Source organism: Ascaphus truei, chromosome 9, assembly GCF_040206685.1.
Source record: "Ascaphus truei isolate aAscTru1 chromosome 9, aAscTru1.hap1, whole genome shotgun sequence".
NCBI lineage: Eukaryota > Metazoa > Chordata > Amphibia > Anura > Ascaphidae > Ascaphus > Ascaphus truei.
In genome coordinates, this window is record NC_134491.1 from 52,339,409 (window position 1) to 52,346,253 (window position 6,845).

Sequence of the window (6,845 nt, forward strand, 5' to 3'; positions counted from 1 at the left end):
TCCCACGTAAAATAAAAAAACAGCAGCAATAGTGCAAATTGCTTTATCGGTAGTAAAAGATTAAAATATGTGCATCACTCACAAACATTAGGCCAGGTGGCCAGCGGCCGCTGCAGCGCGTGCCACACACCACAGCACAGCCCTCTATGGGGGAGGCCCCAGTGGGTGGGTGTGTGGGCGCTCAAAGCGCGATGACGCTGGCAGGGAAGACGAGAATTTTACCGCGACGCGATCACGTGGTCGGCAGGCTGCCAATGGAAGGGCAGATATGCTCCGTCATGGGCGCGCCCCCATCATGACCCCCGTCCCCCGCGCATCCCATCACTCCCCTACAGACCGCCGATCGCGGCTTTTATCTGTGCACGCGCCGCCATGCAGCAGTAAATGCTGGGGCCGTAGCTTTCGGACAATCAAGCAGTTAGACCACCCTGGGTCAGGGGCCTGCAATGGCAGCGTTCCTTCTCTTAGTGGCGTCCCAACAGCGCAGGTGCCCTCGGAGGGTGACGCACTGCCAAGTGTTGCGCGGCTTCCAGCTGCAGAGTATTCATCGACTCCTCTGAAGTTCCGATGCAGGCCACGCTTTGAGGCCACGCTTCGAGTCCACGCGTCGAGGAGCAGCACCACCTCCAGGAATGTGTATTAATTCCATTTGTTAATTCTACCTGTCCACATTAAGGGTTTTGCACTTTTTTCACATGTCCGTGTTTATTTGCGCTTGAATTCTTGTTGTCTTCTGCTTACCAGCAAAGGTAGCACCGTTACTTCTTCATCTGTAGATCCGCTGCGGGATGCGGGCCAACCGATGACGTCGCGGCTTCCTATTGGCCCACGTGACATGGGAGAGCTAACCACCTGCAGCTTTAAAGCAGCACTCTACAACAGAGGTGCTCAACTTCAGTCCTCAAGCCCCCCCCCCCCCCCAAAAAAAAACAGGTCAGGTAAACGGATATTTCAACTTCAGCACAGGTGGCTCAGTCGAAGACTCTGAATCGAAGACTGAGCCTCTGATTGAGCCATCTGTGCTGAAGCAGGGACTGATTGAGCCATCTGTGCTGAAGCTGGGATATCCTGAACACCTGACCTGTTAGTTGGGGTCTTGAGGACTGGAGTTGAGCACTCCTGTGCTATATCTAATAGTAGCGCAAAATGCACTGCGGCTTTAAGTAACATCATAAAACATGAGACTAAAGGTCAAACACCTTACAAATGTCACCAACCTGCAGCGAGACACCAGCACACCACACTGGGCTCATACAGTGTGTCACGTGCCCTCACATCCAAGGACTTGCGTATTATTCTGCGCGGACACCTAATGCACTTTCTATTTTAATTGAGGTGGTTTAATCTTACAATCTCATTCTTTAAATTGCATTCCTGTTTAAAGTGATTAAGGTCAAAGCGATTCATCATGCATCAAATTAATAGTGTGTTTTAATTAATGAGACCCTCGCTCGTTATATTGACTTGTTATTGATGGGTAGTTATTCTGTACAGTGTTTGTGTAAATATTGTGTATTAACCCCGGGGGGCTCAACTCCAGTCCTCAAGCCCACCCCCTTCCCCCCAAACAGGTCAGGCTTTCAGGATATCCCAGCTTCAGCACAGGCGGCTCAATCAGAGGTTCCGTGGAAGACTGAGACTCTGATTGAGCCAGATGTGCTGAAGCTGGGACTGATTGATCCACCTGTGCTGAAGCAGGGATATCAAAAAAACCTGACCTGTTGGGGGGTGGAGGGGGTTGGCTTGAGGACTGGAGTTAAGCACCCCTGTATTAACCAACTGCTGAGAGATGGATTATAAGGTTTATTTATGCAAGTTGCTCATCGATAATTTGCTGGATATCCCGGGCGTGTCTCAGTAGAGCTGCACGTTACCCATGTCGATATTCAGAAATGTTACTAGTAAATGTCACTGGGCTGTCAAGTGAATCTGTTATCACCTCTCGCAATCAAAAATAAGGCTGCAAATGCTTGGTGTATGTTATAAAGCTATTCCATGTTAGCCACTGAGAGCACATGCAACCAGTATGGTAATATGGCACATCACAGACTTCTAGTAGGACTCAGGGGTAATGCTTCCACATAGCACTTATTACAGTATAGGACAGGAGTGCTCAACTCCAGCCACCAAGACCTCCCCAACAGGTCAGGTTTTCAGGATATCCCATCTTATGCACAGACTGAGCCCCCTGTGCTGATGCTGGAATAACCTGACACCCTGAGCTCTTTGGAGGGTTTTGGGGACTGGAGTGAGCGCTGCTGGTATAGGACATCGTATGCTTTTATATAGGACATTGTATGCTTTTATATAGGATATACACAAACTAGTGGGCGCAGACTTAGGCCTCGGTCCTGCTGCGCTCCATGTCGCGAGTTCCCCACCAGCAGGGGAATCCTCGCGAGCCGGTCCCGGTCCCCCCTGGCTGCACAGAGCACTACACGCTGTGGCGCGTCAGCCGCTAGGGGACACAAGAAAATGGTGATGTCTAGCATTGACGCGTCACGTGGTGTGGCTCTGAGCCAATGGGGAGGGGAGGCTTCGGGAGAAGGAGAGGCTTCGGGGAGCGGGGAGGAGTGTGGAGTGAAAGCAGGTGAGTGCCTGTCTGTGTGTCTGAGTGCGTGCGTGCCTGCCTGTGTGTGTGTGTGTGTGTGTGTATATGTGTGCCTGAGTGCGTGAGTGCCTGCCTCTGTCTGTGTGTGTGTGTGTGAGTGCGTGAGTGCCTGCCTGTGTGTGTGTGTGTGTGTGTGTGTGTGTGTGTGTGTGTGTGTGTGTGTGTGTGTGTGTGAGTGTCTGCGTGTGTGTGTGTTTAATACTTACCCTCAGCAGCTCCAGCCCGAGTCCGTGGAGGGAGGGGGGGGGGAGAGTAGCGGGTCCCTCCGCTCAAGCCACGCCCCCCCTCCCACTCAAACCTCCCACATTCCCGCCCACCTCCCGCTCCGGCTCCCGCTCCCTACAGACCGCATATCGCGGTCTGTGTATGTCAGCGCACCGCCTGTCTGCAGTGCGGGCGCGCTGACTCTGGGAGCGGGGCCTTAGCCTTATGTGCAAAGGGAAACTTGGGGTCAAAATCTAAAACAAAATCTAACTTTCTGAGACGTTCTCGTATGGAAATTTCACCAGCGGGACTTGGGTGAAGTTTTTATTTGTAGGACATAGTGTGATGGATGGACACTTGTGTACCATTTATATAGGTAGATACATTGTTGAAACAATATATATGTAACTGGAACAATAGCCGGCCCTATCTTTTTATTCCCCCTCATTGGGCCTTTGTGTGCTTATCTCTATGTACATCGGCCATTATGAGCATTTGTTGAAGTCCAAATGTATTCCTCGTGTTTTGGGCTGAAAGTGATTTACACGCACAGAATTCGATCCATGGTGCTAAAGTATACACACGTGTTTGGTAACTGCATTTCTGACACTTTAGGATCAGTAACTATGGTGCTTTTTAAGTTCATTGTACAAAAGAAAGTTCTGTTGTACAAGATGCTGGTTAAGCAATGCCTATTGTTATATTAATATGATTGCTTTATTACTTATTAATTTATTTATAACATATATTTACCAGGAAGTAACATTGAGTTAACTCTCGTTTGCAAGTATGTCCTGGGCACAGAGCTATGTTGACAATACATGTTTACATTAAATAAACAGAGGTTATACATTATATTTAAAGACATTGCATGATCTGTTAAAGATATGTTATAGGCGTATGGAACATCTCTATGATGATGTACAGGATTTCATTACGCTTCATGCCACATTCTTTTAAATTGATAATGTCAGAGCTGGTATAGATTACTCAGAAACCGCATGCAGAGAAAAAAAGTGCAAATAATTTTCCATAACACACAGAGGGGGGGACTCGTGATATATAACTGGCCAATCGGAGGCGTTTACTCTGTGTCTCAAACCACACAGCTGTCTCTCTGAGACATTCCATTTGGTCTTATTACGCGTTTAGGTTAACCCTTTATTCAGCAAGGGCAAACTCTTATTTAGCTTTTTAATCTTGCAACGTCAATCCAATACGTTCTTTTCTTCAAACGGTTCTGGACGCGTGTATTTTATCTCCTGGAGTAAGGTTAGATCTGACATGCTGCGTTGGTTTACAAAGGGGATAAGCGCAATGGGGCAGAGTTCCCCAAATGAGATACAAAGTAGATCTCTGCTCACATATTTCTGAATGTGATGTCTCCCAGGGGCCACGGCCCTTAAATGGAACACACTGCAGTCAGACATTTGTGAGCAGAGATCTACTTTGTATCTTGTTTGGGGGACTCCGATTCATTGTTATTTGTTGTGTTTTTGTGCTGGTTACAGAGTTTTCCCTACAGAAAACATTTTTGCGTGTGTCCCATGCCCCTGCCCCCTCCCTCTCTCTCTCTCCCCTCTCTTTCTCACCCCCTCCCCCCCCTCTCTCCACCCCCGTCAGACTTGTATTACTTTGTCTGTAATACTTGTCGATTAAACAAAACAGTTTTCCGTTAATACATTTTTGATGAACAATAATGCAGCGAGACATTTACCTGTAATTAGAATATATATATATATTAGTACAATACACATCAAGAATTCTATGGCTACGTCTGTGATTTTCCATATGCCATTGTGCGTTCTCTCTCACACTCGGCTTGCAGCTTTGTAGCTATACAGTATGAAATTATTTATTCATATTTTTCCATGTGTTTTAGGCATTGTCAGTGACGTTGAATTCATAGATTTACATTTCGAAACAAATGAATAAATTTCTCGCTCTGGGGCTGAGACTCCGTTGAAATCTATACAGCTACAAAATGGACAAGCTGCTCTCAATGAGTGAGAATGGAGGTGTTTCACAAGACGGTGAACTTCCAATTTTTGGGAAACAGAACTGGCTTAAAGTAACTTTATTTAATTTTGTTTGCATTCATTTACCATACTTTATCTTTCATATTCTGCCCAAAGAGCTTTGTGTTTTTGCTCTGTAGGGTAGCACAGTACCACTCCTTTTTAATAGCACCTAAGAAATGTTAGAATGGATTATGGATAAGTTGTGCACAACAAGTAGGTCTCTTAAAAGCACAACCCCACACAACTGGCCAAAAGCCAAAACCTTTTGTCAACAATTTAACAATCTAATTTGTTTCCTTAAACTTAATCTAACCATGTACAAAACAAAGAATTGATTTCTTGGGGGGTTGGAAATGGATGGATTACAAATTGCATTTCCTAGAGGCCTCTGCATGGAGGAGTGATTGTCAATCGAACCCCTTCCAAGTCTCCTCTCGCCGTGTTTGAAAATTTACTTAAAAAATGACTGTGTTTGGATTTTGGGATGAAAGGCATCAATCGCCCAGGTGAAAGCTTATACTTTGTTCCTGGGAGGAATTTCCCATTTGAGTAACTCCCAGTCATTGTATCTTCATTCCCTCCGCACCCTGCACCTGAGGGGCTGGAGATAGAGGGCAGACGCACTGAGCAGGTGGCTAGAGACCTGAGCTTTATAGCCAGAGACCAGCCAAAGGGCTGTAGTAATCCGAAACGTTTGGCGGAATACCAACGAACGGCAATCTATCCATTAGCCTTCTGCAATACTGCTGCAAAAAAACAGCAACCGAAAAATCAATTAAAAGCAATATTTTGACATTTCGGCTCTGTTTCTCTCTAGCATTATGCTAGTTGTGTAGTTGTGCGTCTTTCTGCTTTGCGTGTCTATTCGTAGGACCTGGAATCAAATAAATATTGCAATAGAGTGCATTATAGCCATAAACTCGACTGCTAAAACTCTGACTCAGGCCCTCATTCTCTCCCGTCTTGATTACTGTAACCTCCTGCTGTCTGGCCTTCCTGCCTCTCACCTGTCTCCCCTACAATGTAATAGCAAAAAACGAATGGCGCACAGCCAGGGAGCCAGGTGTGGAATAAAAAACTTTTCTTTTATTGCAGCATGGTAAGGTCTCTGTCTGTGTCCCCCAAGGGGTGATTTTGTCTCTTACCATGCTGCAATAAAAGAAAAGTTTTTTAATCCACACCTGGCTCCCTGGCTGTGCGCCATTCGTTTTTTGCTATTGGATGTTTCTGGATTCTGGATCCTTCTTGGCTTGCACGCCGGCAGAGGAACCCTGGAGATGACGTGAGTGGGGTTTATTGGTTTAGACTACTATAGTTAAGTTTGACTGTTGTCACTGATACTTACAAGTCTTTAAGTACCTACCCACTCCCCCTGGTTTCTCCAGGGTCAATAATAATATTATTCATGTTATTGGATGGAGTTGCTGCGGGTTGGAGCACCCCAATTCTTTCACCTTCTCTCCCCTACAATGTATCCTAAACGCTGCTGCCAGAATCACTCTACTCTTTCCTAGATCTATCTCAGCGTCTCCCCTGCTGAAATCCCTCTCCTGGCTTCCTATCAAATCCCGCATCTCACACTCAATTCTTCTCCTCACTTTTAAAGCTTTACACTCTTCTGCCCCTCCTTACATCTCAGCCCTAATTTCTTGCTATGCACCATCCCGACTCTTGCGTTCTGCTCAAGGATGTCTTCTCTCTACCCCCTTTGTATCTAAAGCCCTCTCCCGCCTTAAACCCTGACTGCTTGCACCTCTGGAATGCCCTTCTCCTCAATATCAGACTGGCACCCTCTCTCTCCACATTTAAGACCCAACTCAAAACACACCTGCTTAACAAAGCATATGAGTAGCTCTATGAGTGTTAGTTTTTCACTGCATACATTAACCTTGGCCCCTTGCAGACACGCTTACCAGAACACCTCCTACAGTCTCTGTACATTCGATTGTAAGCTATTCAATTCGATTGTAAGCTCTTCTGAGCAGGGACTCCCTTTCCAAAATGTTACT